The sequence below is a fragment of the Phodopus roborovskii genome, unplaced genomic scaffold (assembly GCF_943737965.1).
Source record: "Phodopus roborovskii unplaced genomic scaffold, PHOROB, whole genome shotgun sequence".
In the NCBI taxonomy this organism is placed as follows: Eukaryota; Metazoa; Chordata; class Mammalia; order Rodentia; family Cricetidae; genus Phodopus; species Phodopus roborovskii.
In genome coordinates this window covers 28,943,613-28,965,083 of record NW_026126433.1, presented here as the reverse complement: position 1 = coordinate 28,965,083, position 21,471 = coordinate 28,943,613, and the positions used below count along the sequence as shown (strand labels likewise).

General features: G+C 34.5%; 1 protein-coding gene and 1 pseudogene across 3 annotated transcripts in view; both read left to right on the top strand.

Moving 5' to 3' along the window:
- Rasal2 (RAS protein activator like 2) overlaps nucleotides 1–21,471 on the top strand; it is a 270,356-nt gene that overhangs the window by 75,815 nt on the left and 173,070 nt on the right. The gene's annotated exons all lie outside the window — the stretch shown is intronic.
- Nucleotides 17,327–18,111, top strand: LOC127223451 (mortality factor 4-like protein 1; annotated as a pseudogene).

The window sequence follows — 21,471 nt, the reverse complement described above, 5'->3', positions numbered from 1 at the left end:
AAGGATGCATTCGAAGATACGTGAATTGTTGTAACTGTAAAAGTAACATTTAAAAATTAAAATAAGAATATGATTTTTGGTTTAAAAAGAATATTATACTTAGTGCAAACAGTTACTGTGAAAATAATGTGGCTTATCTACTCAGCCCTGCAGTAATAAATATCTAATATTTTCTTAGTTGCCAAATTCAGAATATCTGATCTAGACAACTGGTAACAATTTTGTTGTTCATGTTTAAACTATTCTTTTGAAATGAGAATTTAAGAGAAATACCATTCAAACAGTGAGCAAATATTAAGATTGTAGCAAATAGTGAATTGTTATAGAGTAGTAAGAAGTGCTATCCTCAGTTTTCAAAAATTAATGTGTTAAAGACTAGGGCTCTATCGCAGTTCTGCAGTGCTTGCTTTGCATGTGTGATGCCCTGGTTCCATCTCCAGTAATGTTAAAATTGTCTATTTTAGTGTTTAGGACAGTAATATATTAAAAGACAACTTGAATAGAGACTATAAGGGATTCTTATGTTTATCTGTTCACCACAGTTTGCCTCAATACCAGTATGTCATGCAACAATTGCACATCTTAAAATGGATGAACCAACAACACTGATACATTGATATCACTCAAAGTCCATAGTGTACAGAAGGCACACTCTTCATGTGTTGTATTCTATGGACTTAACACAAAATATATACTGAATTGTATCCATAATTACAATGTTGGTGCAGAGCATTTCCATTGCCCTAAATATCATCTGTGCTCTGCTTATTCATTCCATACCACCTCTCATAGATCCTGGCAAACAAACATTGATCTTTTTACTGTCTCCAGAGATTGCCTTTTCTAGAATGTTATATTGTTGAAATCGTAAAGCACAGAGCTTTTCAGATGCTTAATAACATGCATTTTAAGTTTTAACATGGGTAGTTAATTTCTTTTCAGAGCTGAATAATACCCCATTATACAGATGTATTCCAGTTAACTTATGCATTCAACTAATTAAGGACATTGTGGTTGCTTCCAATTTTTAGCAATTATGGATGAAGAGGTTTTAAACATTGATGTGGAGAGTTTTGTGTGGACATAAAATTTCAACTTACTTGGATAATTACCAGCATGAGTAATTGCTAGTTCATGCATTCATTAAGTCTGTGTCTAGGCAGAACATTCCTCACTGGCAATTTGAGAAATCCAGTGAACATTGGCTTTTTTTTAGGGAATAGAAGCTAAACAGCTGGAGAAAAGCTACCTCTTGGGCATTTTCTGTCCCCAAGCAGACATTATAGATTGCTGTAGGGACCTGAATCTATGGCAAAGCAGTTAGTATCAGCACTGTCATAGGAGTCTGCAGAGCCTTGTCTGTGAGCAGCATGTAATGAGTAGAAAGCAATCACAGTTGGTTCTGACCTGATTAGGAAAAACTTACTGCAGAAAGTAAGGCTTCAGCTGCAATCAGAAGCAAGATTATAAGGAACTAAGGATCCTGTGGCATCTAGGTGCAGGGTGTACAGTAGGATCCCTGTTCTCTGAAGGAGAGTGCTAAGTAGGAAGGACTGACAGACTGCTGTGTCTTTAAGGAGGATCTTGAAGCTATGGAATAGATCTCTCTCTCTCTCTCTCTCTCTCTCTCTCTCTCTCTCTCTCTCTCTCTCTGTGTGTGTGTGTGTGTGTGTGTGTGTGTGTGTGTGTGTTGCCTAGGTTGGTCTCAAACTCATGAGCTCAAATAGCCTTCTCATATCAGCTTCCCAGGTAGAAGAAATTATAGGTATGCTTGCACACAAGTATGCACCCATCACCATCACTGGGAGATATTCTCACTAAAACAAGAAAATACATGTGGCTAAATTAGACATGTACTGTAATCTAAGTGAGAGATTATTTTGCATTGATTTAGAGGAAATGGTGAGATTAAGTGCAACCTGGGAGAGGAGGTCAGCAAGACTCATGTATTCGATACTGAATGGTGAAAGAAGAAAATCACTAATAGTTGTGGTTGTAAACCTGGCTGTATGTGGTATGAGAATAAAGCTAGATCTTAAAGAAAACAGGTTTGATTGTATGCATTTGAATCAGAGATATCCTAAAATATTTGAATGACTCTTGAGTCAAGGTTTGAACTGAACAGTATAAATAGATGTGGCAATTTTGAATGACAGTGTTCAAGACATGAATACAGACACATAGTGCCAAGGACTCAACTTTGAAAAAAATCTCTAAACATTTAGAAACTGGAAGAAGGAAGATGAGATTGGAGGCTGTGGGAACAGTATAAGTATTTGGGAGAGGGGATGTTTAATGAAAGAAGATAGTTTGGGAATTAGGAGTTATCCAGATTTTTTATGACAATTTTTTTTTGTATTTTAAAAATAAATGGATTCTAGTTCTTGTCTGTTTAAAATCAATGTTTGGCCCATCTAGATATTTGTGTCTCTTAGGTGAAAGGCAGATATCTACATGTAAGGTCTGCCTCTTAGTTCTGATTCTTAGAAGAGAGGTAGGTGTTTTGTTTTGTTTGCCACAGGAAGTATTCCATCGGGAAGCAGATGTGCCCTAGTGATAGGAGATGGGAAGGGGATGTTTTGGTAATAATTACTTAGCTTCCTATAAACAAGGACTTTGTATTTTTGAAAGACATCTTTCAGTTAGTAGAAATTAAATCCTGATTTTAAATGTTTTTGTGAATTGATATAAGCAGTATACTTTCTTATGTTTTACTAACAATTATATTGTTAATTTAGCATAGCTTATGTATTTCAGCACAACAGAGCTTATGGGCTAAGAAGAATAGAATTTCTGTCACAACAGTATGTTATCAGGTAGGAAGTAGTGGCAGACTGTTTGTAAACAGAGGAACTTACATTTTGCTTTTTCATCTCTATTTGTTTTGCTAAGTTGAAATAAATCTATAAAGATATGAGATGCTCATATTCTATTTTAAACTATGAAAAATATGTAGAACTTAAATAGTGCTATAATAACTAAAATTTTAAAATTATGTCTATGTTAAGTCAAAATTCTCAACTGTACCTGTAAATCAGTTGAAAAAATCTTATTATGCATGTTCTAGAATCCTAAAATGAAAATTGGGTATGTTTTTGTCTTTTTGCTGTTAATTAAGTATAGATAGCCATTCCCTTCTTGCTGGCTTTCTTGGATTATTGAAAATTTGCCTAAGGTTGAAGTGTGATGACTTGTTCACATCTCAATACTCTTAGTTCTGATTCTGTAGGTTAGGGTGAAAGTTTTTACTTGTTCTCTGAGTCGATTTTTAGGATGTGCTTACTAAGATTTTATGTTTTCAAAAACAGAAAAATACACATGTATTATGAAATTTAATACAGAAATTAAAATTGAAATTCTATCCTAAATCACAGGTTTTGCTTTTGATGTATATTATTCCAGTATGTGGGTATACTATTAACTGTCTTTAATAAAAGCAGATTGTGCTCTACTTAACTTTTTTTTTATGTATATGGATGTTTTGACTGCATGTGTATCTGTACCAAGTGTACGACTGGTTCCCTCAGAGGCCAGTTGGATCCCCTGAAACAAATGATTGTGAGCTACCATGTGGGTGTTGGAAATTGAACCCAGGTCCTTTAGAAGACCATTGAGCCATCTCTGTAGCCCTAAAATGAAATTTTTTAAAAAGTGATAATATCCTTACTAACTGACCCATAACATGTATTAAATTTTGTCTATTTTCCCAGTAATGTTTGTCATAACTATTTTTCTACATCCAGAATGAAACATAGATCATGCATTGTTTTCAAATCATGTATTTAAGTCTGCTTTAGTGAGAAACCGGTTTCATAGTTTTGTTTTCTCTTGAGTTTTAGAAGCAATGAGTTGTTTTTATAAAATGCATTTATTGCTTTTTTTTTTTTCTCTTTTTTTTCGTTTTTAGGAAGGCTATAAGGAATCAAACCCAGGGTCTTGTACATGTCGGCAAGCATTCTGCCATAGAGCACTCCGGGCACACCCCTTAGAATGGTTTTCAGTTTGGAGTTGTCAGTGTGACTTTCTTTCTATTTTGTATAATAAACACAAGGTCATCTTATATGCTTCACGGTTAATTATTTCAGGAGACACAGAGTGTCAGTTTATTTCATTTGTGAAAGTCAGTTTATTTTTCATTATTTCATTTGGCCTTTGTTCGTCATTTTCTTCCATGTAATTTCAACTTCTCTTAACCCTTGGATACACAGAAAGTGGCTTTGGAATTGCTAGTCTTTGATATAGAATAAGCAAACCCACTGAGTAGAGTTCAGTATTGCTTTTCCCCCCATGACAGTCTCTCTGTATAGCCCTGGCTGTTCTGGAACTTTATGTAGACCAGGCTGGCCCCAAACTCACAGAGATCCTCCTGAGTTTGCCTCCTGACTGCTGGGATTAAAGGTATATGCCATCATCACCCCTTTTTAAAAATAATATTTAAATCTTAAGGAAATAATTAGATTTGTCTTAATGAATACAGACATGCACATGATTATGTCCCTATCTAGAAGTGTGTAGAAAGTTTGCATTATCCTAAAGCCCCCTTTTTCCCTTTCTGGTTAACACTGCCTCTTTCACTGGAACCATTTCCCCTCCTTTCTCCTTCCTTTCCCCCTTGCTTTCCTTTCTGTCTTCTTCCCTCTTTGTTTCTTTTCTTCCTACAGCAGTTTTTTTTTTAATTATAAATTAGGCTTGTAATTGCATCTAAATGAAATTTATGTAATATGTACTATTTTGTGTTGCATATTTTTGTTGGAATATTATTGTTAGATTCATTAGTGTTTTATGAATTAGTTGCCATTTTTATCAAGCTGAACAGAATTCCATTGCATGAAAATGCCACAATTTCACAATTTATCCATTTTGCTGCTGTATACATTTGTATTCTTTCCATTGTCTAGCTATTTTAAATAAAGCTATGATTATGAACATTAAGGCAAATGTATTTTAAAGGTTCTGGTAAAACAATACCTATAGCAGACTTGCTTGATAGACTTCTGAGCCAGGCAGTGGTGGTGTACACCTTTAATCCCAGCACTTAAGAGGCACAGGCAGGCACATCTCTGTGGTCAGATCTCTGTGAATTTGAGACCAGCTACACAGAGAACCCCTGTCTCCGAAACCAAAAACAAACAAACACAAACAAAGGTAGATTTCTGAAATAATTGTATTGCCTTTGCTTCTGATAATAATTTGGCAGTTCTATTTGCTGAACCTCATCACTGCTATCTAGAGTGGGTAATGGCTTATTATGACTCTGATTTGCATTTCTCTAACTACTAATGAGGTTAAATACTTTTTCATATGTTTATTGGTCATGATTTAATAAAAAGAGAGATATAAGTTCACTGTTTAGTTCTAGATATTCTCAAACTCACGTCTTTCTCTTTTGGTTTCCTAAGTGCTGGAAGTTTAGGAATGTGCCATCCTAGCTAGCTTAAGTTTTTGTGAAGGGTTTTTATTTACTTTAAAAAGTTGGTTTTCTTTCTACTAAGTTTGTAGAAAAATAAAATGGTTTGAGAGCTTTATATTGTGAATGTTTCTGTCATTTTGTTCTTGCTTATCAATTTTATTAATGGAGTCTTCTATTGACCAGAAGTTTTTAAATATATGAACTCATAATTATAAAGAATTTCCCGTACTTGCTCTTGCTTTCTACATCTTAAAAGCTCTTTGTTCTTTTGTCTGTCATACAAATATCTTCTCATTCTTTCATAGCTTTGCACTGCTGATTTTGTTTAAGTATGCTTCTATCACATCAGGGTTATGGACCGTGTGCTCTATCATGTAGGTTAGGATATAATCTGTTGTTTCTTTGTACAAGTTTACATCTCTTATTTTTCTTTTATATTTAATATTTTTTCATTTTATGTACCAATCCCAGTGCCTCCTTCCTCCCCTCTTCACATACCCCCTTATTTTTAAATGCAGGTAAATTTATATAATTTGGAGACTCTTTAACTTGGTATTTAAGAAACCCAGCTATCTCAACTTCTTTATTATACAACTGAGAAAATTTGGGTACTTTGTAAACAAAGAAAATTGAGTTTGTCTTTGTGATAATGGAAATAAAATATTTGATATGCTGAATGAAGAAATATATAAAATTTCTTTACTATTCCCACTATAATAGGAGAAATAGTATGAGAACTGCTTTTTCATTATATACATTTTATAAATAAATGGGTAGTTTTTTATGTTTGCCAGATGAAATCATTTCTCAGTAATATACAAAGTGACTTTAATTGCTCTGCTGTATCTCTTTTATTGGTGGTCTGAAGTTTGTCAGGCTTTCCATTTGAAACCCTTATTTTCAGGGGTTTATGGGCAGACTGTTGAAAAAAATACAGCTAGCCAAACTTTTGGCAGTCATGATCTTGGTTCAGTATAAGGTACTTTGCTTTACCAGAATGTTAAGTAGTCAGCTCTTTAGAAAGTTGTAAGAAGCAGGAAGAGGAAGAAAGGAATAGCTTTGGTTAAATGATAGTGTTTTTCCAGCTAACTTATTCCAGTTAGATTTGCATAGCAAACTTTTCCCTTCTACAAATTATTTAAGTATGTCTGTTCCTGTGTTTCTAGTTGCCACAGAACTTGCCTCAAGAGTTTCTTTTTTAGGGACTATGGCTGTATCAATAGTAGGATACTTGCCTAGCATCTGTATGGCAACTGGATTCAGCTTTTTTTTTTTTTTTTTTTCCTTTACAGTGCTTTATATCAAATGTTGTCTGTTTATGCCCCTTTCCTCCCATTTATGCTTTTTAAATCCTCTGCAGTATATTTACATTTAAAATGGCCTGAAGTTCTCTCTCTCCTCTCTCTGTCTCATTTCCCCTTTATTCCCCTCACCCCTTCCCCTCTCCCTCTTCCCCTCTACCTCTCTCTCCCCTTTTGCCCAGCCAACTTGAAGTAAATAGTCTGTGGTTTGACCTGTTAGGTTGAAGACAGTATGTATTAACACTACAAGTGATTATAGCATAAATAGTATCAGTTTGCTTTAAGTTAAATTTCTAAAATATACATATGAAAACTCGAAGAAGCTGCCACTCCAAACATGGACTTTTAGCAAGTTCCTTTCTTTTCTTTTCTTTTCTTCTCTTTCCTTCCTTCCTTCCTTCCTTCCTTCCTTCCTTCCTTCCTTCCTTCCTTCCTTCCTTGATCCTTTGACTATCAACTTCAGTAATTATTCCACAATCTATTTTTAATCTGTTGTCATTTGCTTAGTGAACTAATTACTATTGGTCCATAAAGGTGCTTGTTGGTTTTGTTTTGTTTTGACACTTCTTTTCACTTCTTAAAAACACAATTTTCTGAAATAGGACAGACATTTAACCTACTGTAAAAAAAACAAAAAATCTTTGGGAAACTTTTCTTTCTATTTTGAAGAAAATTTGCTTCAGGCCAGAGGTTTTTTAGGTGCTGCTGAAGTTTTGGAGAGTTGGGAAAATAGGGTAATAACATGACACCAGCTCTTAAGCAGCAACATCTGCTGTGGTTCAAAGCCACACAAAAGCTGCTTAAACAGTCAAATGTTTTGGACTGCACGGACAAGTGTGGTTCAATGGTAAAGACTACAGAGTAGAAGAAACTTAGTGTAGAAAGGTTGGAAAATGGAGTCCTGGAAGATAAACATTTTTAAGAAACAAACCTCACCTTGTCCTCCAAACTATGGAAGATCTTTGTCAGAACCTGCTTATGCACATTCAGAGATAGGAGCAAGTTTAAAGATGCACCAATGGTGTGGTTCATTTAAAAGCCAGAGGAAGAAAAATGAATGTGCTGTTTCCAATCTGGAAAAGCCACTGGACGCTTATAGGTGGCAGAGGCAGCCTAGCTGCAGGAAGAAAGGGAGCAAAATGGAAAGACTGCAAAATAATAATGGAGACCTGGATAAACTCCAGCAAAAGGTCCTGCCAGAGGCATTGGATACTGATGCCTCTTCCTCTGCTCATGAGATCCCTGGGACATCAACAGAGAAACTGAACCTGGTTAATACCCAGTCACTTCGGGCTCCATTCACCAGGTCTGTTTCAGAGCCAGAACCCCGCTGTAGTGTCAGGTTTATGAGACCATGGCCAAATTCACTGGGGTCAGTGGAGTCTGAAGAGCAGGGATATTTCATCCGTGGCATTTTCTCTACTCTTTCCAGTGGCTTCTCCAGGATGCTGAGTCCAAAAAGAGAATCAACCAATGAGCCAGTAGGAAAAGGTATATTATGGTGAATAAGGGTAGTGGGAAGGATGGCACATACTTAATTACTATTGAAGTCATCATTTTTAAAAGAAGCTAAACCATTTGTATTTATTATAAGAGAAATTATTATTTAAATAATTTTATAATTTTATAATTAATAATCCAGCTTCCAAAACTACTTTACAATGAATGATAATAAATAGAGTAGAATTGAATGGGTTTGGTCATGAAAGTTTTTATGATGTCAGTTTTTGAATTCTTGGGATCTATTATATAAGAAAGCTTCTAACCACACATAATTCCACTCACCACTTTTCAGGTAAAATACAGCTTAGAATCTAATAATTTTCTCTAAACAGTTGAGAAATAAAAATATATTTCTATTATCTTTTCCTAAATTTATTTTTAAATTAATTAGTCTTATAAAGAGATCTACGTGGATATAGTTTTACCCTGATAGCTCTTAGTAAATTGGTAGCTCTTGGAATTTTGATTTACCTGTGCCATAAAGTTCTAATTTGAATATGGAAACAGGTATGCAGATCTTCAATATTTTTGTTCAGATGGCAAAATATAAATATGTTTGTTTTATCAGGATCTGATGAATCTTTTTTCAGATATCAGGTCATCAGATTTAAAAGAAAATCTCATTTATGAATTTTATAAATTAAAAAAGTATTATCTTATGTTGATTATACTATTGCTAGACTCTACAATCACAACTTTTTAATTATATCATCTGATTACCATGGGAATGGTTGACTGTATCATTTGAGTCAAGTAAGTTGTAGCTTCACCACCCTCTTTAAGAACCTTAGTCTTAGAGCCTTGATTATATTTTCATTCAATAGAAATCAATTTCTGATAAGGCCTTACCACTAAGACAGTTTTAGCTAACTATTCACTAGTATACTAACCATTTCAACACAGATTTTTAACTCTCTAAAAGATTGTTGAAAAATTTTGTTATTCAAACTTGATTTAATTTCTTTTAAAATAAAATAGAAGAATACAGAAAGATTATGTACCTGAAAATGTAGTCTTCTAAGTACTTGAATACTCAAAATTTTCTTTGTGTGTGGGAACCCTCTGTGTCTCTTCTTGTCCATGTGTAGGCAGTGGTTCTGGTAGAGCACCACCTTTTTATGGCTTTATGAAAACAAAACAATACTATAACTACTTTCTTAAATGCTTTGGCTCTGTTTTTTGGTAACATTAGTACTTTATACACAAGAGAACAAGTCAATCCATACTTTGAGAAACTAGTGTTTTAAGAATTCTAGGGTTTATTAACTATATTAGCAAATTGAGGAAAAATTCTTGCTAAATAACAAATGTTATATGATAGTCACACCATTATTCAAATATTCAAACAATTTTTATAAAGTAAGCTAAAATAAGATAAAATAGAATATATTTATTTACATTTATATTATGTTTTCTTGATGTATAGACTTGTAGTTGTAACGAACATAGAATATGTGCTGCCCTCTTTTTTATGCCTTGGTATTCACTTTTATCTTCCTTTTTGATGCTTTGGCACTTAATAATGTTAAAATGTTAAAATGCTCTATTATTTACTAAAGTTCTTTACATTTCAGTAACGAGAATCTCATTTGTTTGTTGATTTATTTATTTCACATGTATAACAGATTATCTTCATCACATGATGTTAGTTGCTTTTTAAAGAAATGTATGTATTTGTGCTGTTCATAGTACAGCTTTCCCTGATGACTTACCAAGTTTGGATTTCACTCTTCTTTTACAGTGTTTTTTCTTATAGCATAATGTGAGTGAAAGGAAACACACTTTGGAATTATACAAATGATTTTAGATTTTTTTCATGGTATTGACTAAGCGATATAACAAAGTTTCTTACAGCCTTTCTGAGCTTTTGTTTCCTCTTAAGTCAAATATAAGATGATAATAACACATTTTATTTATTTGTTTTTTGGTCTCTCTGTGTATGCATGTGTATTTTGTGAAGGTCAGAGGCAACCTTTGGTATAAATCTTCACCTACCATGTTTGACACAGGATCTCTTTTTGTCCCATCCTTCCCTTGTCTACACCACTCCTATGTATGCCAGACCTCTGGCTGGCCTGTGAGCACCTGGGATTCCTTTATTTTGACACCCATCTCCCTGTAGAAGCCCTTTGGATTATAGTGATTTAGCACTTTGTCTACTTTCTGTGTGTTCGTGTGCCAAGGGCTTTACCCATTGAGCCATATCCCCAGCTCTAATACTGTCTTTTAGGATTGTTGTTAGCAGTAAATGAAATGAGTTGCTTATTTTACATTAATCTTTTAATTAATACAAGCTCTTACAATTATTAGTTAATTAGGTATGGAATGTTAGTATAAAATACAAATATAAATAATTATTACTCTTTTACTAGAATATTATATTTATATTAGTAAAATAGAACATCTTGCATTAAATTGTGGTTTTTGTTATTATTATTACTATTATTAATTTGAGGAAAGAGTCTCACCATGTAGATCAGGCTGGCCTTGAAGTCATACAGCTAGCTACACTTGCCACTGTTTCTGAGTCCTGCAGTTAAAAGCACGCACCACCACATCCAGCTTTTGTACTATTTTTAAGTAGAACCCTTAATGAGTTTTTTCACATAGAACTTGATCATATTTAGAAATATTTATTTTCATTGACATTACTTGATTGCTTAAATCATTTATGTTTATCTAAAATTGTTTTTAACTAAAGTTTGAGCAGATGACTTTGTTTCAGTGTTTTGTTTTGTTTTTTTTTAATTTTAGATGACTTAAAAACTTAACCTGTTATTATTTATCTGTTCTGCTTCTTATTTCATTTTGGTGCTGTACTTTTGCTTATAAATTTTTAACCTAGATTTCTGTCCTTAATATGTTAATATGTAGTTATAAAAATAACTCACTTTTTAATTTTTTAGATTTAAGTATGAAGTAGTAACAGCTCCTAATTATGAAATATAATTAATATAAAATTAGTTGAATATTTATGTTAACTTTAACTGAATTTATGTCAAATGCTCTAAAGAATTTTTAAGTAATAGTTTTAAAATTTTTCATTTATTTTACATTCTTAATTAAAATACATTACATTACCCCTTTCCTTTTTTCCCCTTCTCCCGTCCTGTGTCCTATCTCATGTTCTACCCCAAATTGATAGCCTCTTTTTCTTCAATTGTTGTTATTACATATCTGTATATATGGACAAATATAGAAATACAACTTCTGGAGTCCATCTTTGTTGTTCGTGGGTATATGGTTTCAGGACTGCCAGCTTTGTATTGGATAACTAGTCATGGGCCTTGTCCCCGAGAGTTCTCCCTCTTACAGTAGTCATTAATAGCTTTTAGTGCTTTGTCCTTGGGGTAGGACCGTATGAGAGTTTTCACCTTCCTTGTTAGCATGTCTAGTGATACTGTTATCATTGAGTTCTTGTTTATGTTGTTCTTCTAAGTGAAGCTGTCACACTTTAGACTTCTAGTATTTTAGCTCTTTGCTCCCTCTTCCATAATGTTCCCTAAGCCATATATGCTGTAACTGTAATGCAGATGTATGCATTGGGGCTAGATACCACACAATCCGTTGATCTTTTATCTCCAGTTGCAGTTTCGTTTAATGGTCTTATTTGCTGTAACGAGAAACTTTTTTTGATGAGGGGTGATAGATATACTTATCTGTGGGTGTAAGGATAAAATTTAGAGTACAGTTAAGAAATTATGGTGGTCTACTATGCCTCAGTAGCCATAGGTAGTTGGCTAAGTTTCTAGTACTAGGCATGAGTTGGCTTAGACAGCTATTGGTTACCAACAACATGTGAGTGCTGCTATTGCACCTTTACAGATACCTTGCCGTGGGTCATTGTTATAATTCATAGGTATCACACATAACTGGGTGAGACTGTTAGTTGCTTCCTCCCTTGGTAGCTCACATAGTACATTCTGGTACAGTGGAAACTAGATTGCAGGAAGGAGACTTTCAGGATAGATCTGGTTTAAATAATATGAGTCCTGTTTCCTAAATGCAGTATTTTGTGATTTACATTCAACCTCTGAGAGGCAATCAAGGAAATAGCAATAGCCTTTATTGTTTTGGGAGTCATTTGGACTAATCTGACCAAACACTTGAGGAGGTTTCTCATGACTGGTATTGGGGTTTTATTAGTCTGTGGTTTTTGTGGGAAGCATTGTCATCTATCTCAAGTGGCATGATTTCTTATGATTCTCTTTCTCTCTCTCATATAACTACAGTGCCCTAGCAAAATCATTCTTTTACTTGAAGTATCTAGTGCATTTTTGTAAGAATTAGTTTGTTTTTATCTACTCTTCCAAACAGACAGTAATTTTGTCATGCCCATTTATGGAAATTGAATTGGAATTTGGTTGACAAACCCTCAAGTAAGTAGAAGTTCGTCTCTCAGGCATGCCCAACCTTCTGACATTGTGATACATCATCCTAAAAGTCCCATTCTAAAACTACTCACTTAAGTGAGAAAAAAAAAAAAACTGCAGAAAATCTGACAAGTAAATTATATATATATATATATATATATATATATATATATATATATATATATATTGTGTTGGGTTACGTTCTTAGCTCTCCTTACTGTAAGGCCACTGATTGGACACCATAGCTTTTTTTAGGCTGTGTAATCATCTTACTCTCTAGATTTGAATAGAATTTATTTCCTCCTAGTTGTTATTCAGGGTATAACAGAAATTTATACTTTTCTTTCAACGTTAGCCTTTTCTGGTATTCATTTGCCAGAATCAGAGATTCTATCTTCTTTTAGTTCTAGGCTGTCCACTGAAAACCCATGAAATTTCCAGTAACTCTGCCCCCCCCAAATTACTCATCAACCAAATTCTATCCCCCCTATTATTTTATTATGAGATATTTAGTATTAAATTCTATTTTCACACATGCTTGGCAGGCAGCATACCACTGGCTACACTGTAGCTGTGAAGTGGTTTGTTGAGTGGAAGTTGGAACTTAGCATGTCTTTGCTTCTCAACCCTATAAATATGAGTAATTATATTTTAACAGATTTTTAATGATGTTAAAAATTTAAAACAGTAATAGAAAGAGTTTTATTTTAAATTCTATGATTAGTAGTGTAATTGTACTGGTTAAAATTTGAGATATGCCTTACATGAAACACTAAACCTTAACTAGTAGAATTTTAGGTTAGCTACGAATTTTAGGTGTAGTTTGTTCCCTTCATCCTTATTGTCTCCCCTTTTTTTCTTTCTCACTAAGTACTAAGGATGACACAAATTTATAATACTCATTAGATAGAGTGTAGGACAGTAGTTCTCACCCTGTGGGTTGTGATCCCTGTGGGGGGGTTGAATAACCCTTTCACAGGTCATCTAAGACCATCAGAAAACACAGATATTTATGTTACAGTTTATAACAGTAGAAAAGTAACAGTTATGAACGAGCAATAAAAATTATTTTATGATTGGGGTCACCACAACTTGAGGACCTGAATTAAAGGGGTGCAGCATTAGAAATGTTGAGAGCCACTGCTCTAGGAGTTTATAACACAGTAAAGAAGTAGAACCACTAAGAAAGTAGCAATCCTTAGTAAGATTGACTTTAAATACTTTGAAATAGTAAGAGGCTTCCAAAAGGAGTAGAGGTATTTTAGCAGAGAGAACAATGTGAAAGACTGAAGTCCATCTGGAGAAGTTAGTTCATAAAGTACAATGCAAAAGGTGGGTGGTTAGGTAGATGAAGCTGGAAAAGAAGTGGAGAATTGATGTTTAAAGGGTTCTATGATAACACCAAGCTAAAGCTTTTTTTTTTTTTTTTAATGTTAACAAGGATTTAAAGCATAAAATGCATCCTGTTTTGTTTTGCTTTTGAGCATAATTTTATTTTGGTACAAATAGTGAACTAAGATTAAATAGAGAAAACTGTACCGAGGTTTAAGCAAGATCTAATAAAAGCCTAAATTTAAAGCAGTGCCTGTAATAAATGAGGTCAGAGACACAAATAAATAAGGTATTTCAGAGGTAGATTGACAGAATTCGAGGAGTAATACAGGAAGCAAAGTGAAGAAAACAGTGGGTTTATAGAGTAGGAAAATATGGATGCCTTTAAGATCAAGATAAAGAGGAAGTTCATTGCAGAAGGGGGTGAACATAAGTTTAGAAATGGTTCCTATGGGTACCCTATAGGCACTTACTGAGCTTTATCTTTTGAGTGTTTGATAATCAGTGTAATTCTCATTTTAAAAACAAGGAAAACACCAGAAAGTTTCATTCACTGTCTTGATTGTCTGCAAGTGGTATCTCTCAAGCCTCACTGACTCTTACTTTATGCACATATTTGAGAGCCTTTTCCTTGGAGCATGTGTCTAATGGGTATTCATAAATAAAGGTACCAGACTACAGGAGCAGGTGTTGCTTTCCGTGTGAGGATACACATTTGTGGTCATCAGCTTGTGGACATGGAAGTCACAGGAAAAGATGGAGTTCCTCAGGCTGGGAATATGGTGTAAGGGAGTGAACATGTCAAGACTAGTGTCCTGGCCTAGCATATCTGGTGACTCATTCCATGGTAACCAGAGTCTATAGCAGATCCACAGAGCCTTTATGATTATAGACTTGGAATTTACCCATTGAGGTCACACATTTACTAGTCTTTTGTAAATGTGTCTACTCATACATTACTATTTTTTATTAAATAGCCACATTAATATAAGGGAATATTGAGAATCTCTGCCTCCCTCTCAGTTTTGCTGTGAGACTAAACTGCTTTACAAATTTAGTCTTGGGCTTGGGTGGGGAGATGGCACAGCTTGTAAAGTGCAAGAACCCTTTTTCAGCCCTTCTTTTTGGGGCCTGGGACAACTACTTACCATCCTTGAACCTTAATGTTTGTCTGTAGTGGTTAGAATGGGGATGGTGGCATCTAGGTCAGTGTTAGGTGAGGTAGACTAAGTTAATGGTGTTAATAGGTGATAAAAGTTAGACCTTAGGCAACAGCAGTGAAAGTAGTAAGTTGATAGCTTCTTACCACTCAGACCACACAGCACTGATGAAGACAGAGTGGCTAAAGTGGGGGGAAAAGCATCCATATTGTACACCCCACCTTCTAAAGAATAGGAGATTTTTTAAAATTGTGCTAATATATACATACAAAATTGGAGCCATTTAAACCATATAGTTCAATGGCATTTACTTTGAACAACCATCATCACTGTTCTAAACTAAAACTGTATCCATTAAACACTACTTCCCCATACCCCCCTCTCCTAGCCCTAATAACTGTCATCCTACTTTCTGTCTCCATTATTTTGAGGTGTAGTTCACATAAGAAGAATTGTATACAATCATATTTGTCATTTTGTACACATTAGTTTACAAATTTTTTAATTGCACCATAATTTTAGAATATTTTCATTACATAAAACGGAACTGCATTTATTAGCAGTTACTTTCCATTTGTCTCATAAATCTCCAACCTGCCAAACATAGACAACAACCTCGTCATTGTAAAGACTCTAGAGATTTTATAGATTTGGCTATAGATTTTGTATAGATGGAGTGAATATGCCTTTTGTCTCAGTCATGTAGCATGATGCCTTCATAGTTAATTGTGTTATAGAATCTGCTAATATTTGATTTTTTATCATCAAATAATATTCTATTTTGGACTTATAGCATTTTTATATTAACATTCAACATTCGATAGGCATTTGGATTGTTTTTCCTTTGTTACTGTTAGGAGTTATGCTGCTACAGATATCACGAATTAATTTTCATCTGCACACAGATTTTCATTTCTCTTGAGGATTTACCCTTATATTTTACACACAGCACATTTGTTTCATAAATAATGATTTGTTATTTTGAAACATTAAGTCAGTTTGGTTTTCCTAGTATTTTTTATTGCTATTTTATGTCCACACATCCAATAAGTATATATATGTGCATGTATCTTATTTCTCTTACCTAATAGCCTTATTGAGATATAATTCACATACCACACAATTCACCCTAAATTTTTTTTTAAGATTTTAATTTTATATGTTAGATGAGTGTTTTGTTTGCATGCATGTATGTGCCACATACATGACTGGTACTTATGGAGGCCAGAAGAGGGTACTGGATTTCCTGGAACTGGAGTTATGGATAGTTGTAAGCCACCATGTGGGTATTGGGAATCGAACCCATTTTCTCTAGAACAGGAGCAAGTATTCTTGACAGTCCCAAGCCCCAAAATTTGCCTTCTTAAAGAATATATATGGGCTGAAATGTAAATATACAGACTGTTTATTTAGCATGGTCTTCTGATAATTTGATTACACAGAATGAGGAGATTTGTCTACATACCTAGGACAATAATCATATTTTTATTTTCCTGAGGCATTGTTTTAGTCAGTTTCTCATGCTCACACCAGTTTATGTGTGTGTGAAGAAGAGTGAGTAATGGCTGAGAATGTGTGATTATGAAACCATATCCATACAAGTACACAGCTTCTGAGTGACTGAGCTTTAGTCAGTAAACCACAGGCATTTTCCTATCATTCTCATGTGAAACTCACATTGACTTATCCTAAATTTTTTTTTTGCAAAGTAGAAGGTCTATGTTCTGTTTATGTTTTTAGATGTTATCACCAGAGTGTCAAAATAATTTGAAACTTAAAGGACACCAATTCAGTTATAACGTAGCATGAAATATAATCATAATATTGGTTAAAAAAAAAATAAAGGTTGTTTTGCATGCCATGAATGTGGTTTGTTGTTCTGGAGAAAAGTAGTATCTAGTGGTTAAAACATAGGAGTTGCTGTCAGCATTTGTGGGTTTTATTCCCAAATCCAGGCTTTTTAAAGAAGAAAGACATGGTCTGTGCCCTCTCCATGTTTAATGAAATAATTAAATGCTATAGATACACTAAATGTTAGTGGAGGCTTTATACTACTGACAGAATAGTACATAACAAATCACTCAAAATACATGAAGTTATGATAGGTGTCAGTGGCAGTGATTCTAGTCTCTAAAGTCGTCTTTTAAAAAGATGTTATTAATAAGCTAACAAAGTTTTCCTAGTTTTTTAAAAGTAAAGCATTGACTTGCTGAGGTGGGGCAGAGAGTAGCGTTGGGAGAGTTATAAATGGCACCTAAGTAGGACTTGAAGCCTAAATACCTGAAGAGTGAGTGAGCACTGTGCTTTCATGGGCCTCTTCGCTATGAAGCAGAGTGTGTAAAGATTGCCATAAAGGACAAACAAGTGAAACCTTTATCCCTTACAGTGGTTGGAATAAAATTTCTGGGTTTTGGAAAGCAATGTGCAGAAACAGTGAGAACTTCAAAAGGCTAGCCAGGAACGCTGTGCAGAAGTCCAGATGAGAGGAGCTGCTCCAGGAAAGAAGACATCTGGTTTGTAACAGGAAAATGTTGAATGAAACAAAAATCAAGCAGAGGACACTCTGGGATGGAGATGGTGGCAGCACCAGTGAGACACCTCAGCCTTCCGCGAAGGAAAGAGACCAGGTAGATGCTACAGTTAAGAATGAAGAAACATTTATGAACAGAGTTGAAGTTATAAATTCCCAAAGAGCTGAAGCCATGGCTTGTGGATGACTAGAACTTGATCACCAGACAAAAGGCAACTATTTTATTTTCCCTCCAAGAAGAATGTGAATTTTATTTTGGAGGGTTATGCACATGTTAAGAAATCTCAAGGAAACACAGATAATAAAGAACATGCTTTACTGAGATTATTTACGTGAATTGGAACAAAATTGGCTTATACACTTCTAGATGAGAACAATCTTGTTTTTATTACTGAGTTATACTCATGAATTCCTCAAGTACCTGACAGAAAATTCTGCAACTTTGTTCAGTGTCAGTGATTAGGAAGTGGCTTCTCCTGAGTACTACCAGAGAACTGTGTGAGAGGTATGTGCTCTCACTCCTGTGTGGATCTCTGTAAACAGTTTGGTTCTGAGCCCTCTTGTACAAATGATGTACTTTGAAAATCATTAGTGTATAACAGAATTGTTTGTGTTCTGATTTTTAAATAGAATATAAAAGGAGACATTGCTCTTCTTAAATTTCTGCTTCCATGTCTAAGTTTCACCAGTATTTATTCACTGGTGGACAGCAGAGGAACTCCCTGTAGAGTATTTTATTGCTAAGCTGACAAAGATGCTTTTGAATGCTGGTCATTGTATTTCTTTGACACTATGCACTTTAATAATATGTTAATGCTCTATGGCAAAAATGCTCTGAATCCTAGTGCCAGATTCACTTCAGTGTACATAGCCAAACACTCATCGTCTGTGTACTCCCCCCACCCCAATGATATTTAAGGAACCCATCTTTCGTGAGCCATCCATGTGGTTCCTTAGGCAATTTATCTTTATTCAGTTATGAAGAGTGGCAGCCTTTTCATTTTTTTTTATTTGTGTCTAATACATGCTTTAACATGATAGACAAAATACATCATGTAGCTACAGTTTTATAGAAAAGTCAGTCTTGTAGTTGTTTTTCAGATCTTTAAAAATTATTTTCTTAAAAGAATGACATGATTTCCAAGTCAACATTCTCTTATTTATTTATTTGTTTGTTTGTTTAATTTTTTTTCAAGATAGGTTTTCTCTTTTTAGCTTTGTAGACCGGACTGGCCTCAAACTCACAGGGATCCACCTGCCTCTGCCTCCTGAGTGCTAGGATTAAAGGTGTGCACCACCACTGCTCAGCTTCAATTCAGCCTTTTTATAAACATTTCTTAATATTTGATGCTTTGCTATCCTTTGGTCCAATATTTTTCTTAACCCAAACAGTTAATTTGTGTGTGTGAGGGTAGGGGAGGGGAAGGGGAGGGGAGGGGAGGGGAGAGGAGGGGAGGGGAGGGGAGAGGAAGGGAGGGGAGGGGAGAGGAAGGGAGGGGAGGGGAGTAGTCTCAGGTAGGCCAGACTGGCCCTAATGTCAGATGATCTTCAACTCTGGTCTCCCTCTACTTCCCGAGTGCTAAGATTACAAGTGTGTGTCACCTGGCTTACTTTGATATGTAGCATTTTATTGTTGTAGCTTACATTAGGACATTTCTTTCTGAACACATTATTTTAACAACACTTGTTGTCCACTGTGAACATGATTCACTTGATAGTGGAAATTGTGACACAGTTGTTTTATAAGTCTCCTTTTGCCTGTTCCAATTTATTCATCTTTGGGTGCTGCTATTAGTCTCTAGACTGTGACTATATCCCTTAAAAGTGCTTTTTTCTTTTTATAGAATTCTATATACATTTATTTGTCTAAAGGAACTTAATATTTTCATGTAAATCTCATTTTTTTTCTGTAGTTAGTACCTATGGTATTTATCCAAAATATTCATTTAAACACATTAAGAAGTCTTATATTCTTAGTCTTAGATTGTTTTCTTTTTTCAATGTTGGATTTTATTTCAAATTTTAGGCTATTAAATGGAACTTTTTTCCAACAGCAAATGATACTGGAAAAAAAAACTATATATAAAAATAATTTAACCAGATTTCAGAGTAAATAGTATGAATTATGTGTTGCTTGAGATGATATTATGATATCATAATAAAATACTTGTAAAGTTATATCTTATAATCTTTTAAACAACACTTAGGTATCATTGCAGTTATATGTAGTTATTAAACAGTTATAAAAGTTAACTTTATGTATTTTTCTGAGCAAAATTTTATGATTATAAATTGGTGTTTTTCAGATTTACTTTCTTTGAAAAAGTATTTTATTAAGTTTTTTCCTTTTGATAAAATCATTAGAAAATGTTCATTTCTCAGGTTTCTTGTAGAATTTTTTGCCTATGCTTGTTTGTATCCGTCTAGTTTACTCAGGACTTCTTTATCAGAAAAAGTGAACTCTTTTGAAGTGGGTCCTTTTACCATATGTCTTAAGATTAAGTAAGTTCAGAAAACACCAAGACATGAGGTAGGGGGGAATTTATAAATGAATGAAATAAATAATAGAATAAATAATTAAAATGAAATACTAGAATAAGTTTTTAAAATACCTGACTATTGAGATTGTGGTAATCATGCTTCCTTCTATAACTTTGATAAATTTTTCTTTCTTCTTTATTTGATTTGTTTTTGGAGGCTGAGTCTTTCTTAGTAGCCCAGGCAAGCCTGGAATTCACTAAGTAGACCATGCTGGCCTGCAATGTGAAGTTCTCTTCCTGACTCTGCCTCTCAAGCATTGAGATTACAGATTTGCAACATTACACCCAGATGCTAAACCTTTTTTTCCATAAAATTTACAGTTTCAGAGAATGTGATGAATTTTTATATATAAACAAAGACTTGTCCATGTACTGAATTTACATAGTTATAGTGTAAAAGATTGTGTGTTAGGGTTTCTGTTGCTATGATAAAACATCATGACCAAACACAACTTGGGAAATAATAGTTTATTTCAGCTTATACTTCCTGTCATCAAACCACCCAGGACAATGAATTTTTATATATAACTAAAGAAATTTCTGCATAAGTATCCTTGTACTGAATTTGCATGGTTATATTGTTTAGAATAGTAAAAGAGCTTGTCTTAGGGTTTCTATTACTGTGATAAAATACCATGACCAAAAGCAACTTGAGGAGGCAAGAGTTATTTCATCTTAACCTTCTTAGTCAACAATCCATCACTGAGGGAATTCAGGGTATGTAATCAAGTCAGGCAGGAATCTGGAGGCAGGAACTTATCCAGAGGCCATAGATGGGTGGTGCTTATTTGCTTACTTTCTATGGCTTGCTCAGTCTGCTTTCTTATACCATAAAGGACCACCTGGCCAGGGGTGGCACTGCCTCCATAAAATCATCAATCAGGAAAATGCCCTATAGACTTGCCTACAGGCCAATCAGTCCTATAGACATAGTTTCTTAGTTAAGATTTCTTCTTCCCAGATGACTTTAGCTTGTGTCAAGTTCTCATGAAAACTAGCCAGAACAGATCTTAAACTCCCTCAATCAAAGGGGAAAAGCCAAAAGAAAATACATATTACCAAGAATATGTATTATTAAGATGACTGCAATTTAACTATAATCTAAATTGAGATATGTTTGAAGATTGAAAGGTGGGTATTGGAACTGGAGAGATGGTCCAATGGTTAAGAAGACTTATTGTACTTACAGAGGGCTTGGGTTTGGTTCCTAGCACCCATACAAAGGCACATAACTTATTTTGGCCTTTGAAGGCTCCTGAACACAAATGATATTCATAGATCCACACAGGTAGGTAGGTAGGTGTGTGTGTGTGTGTGTGTGT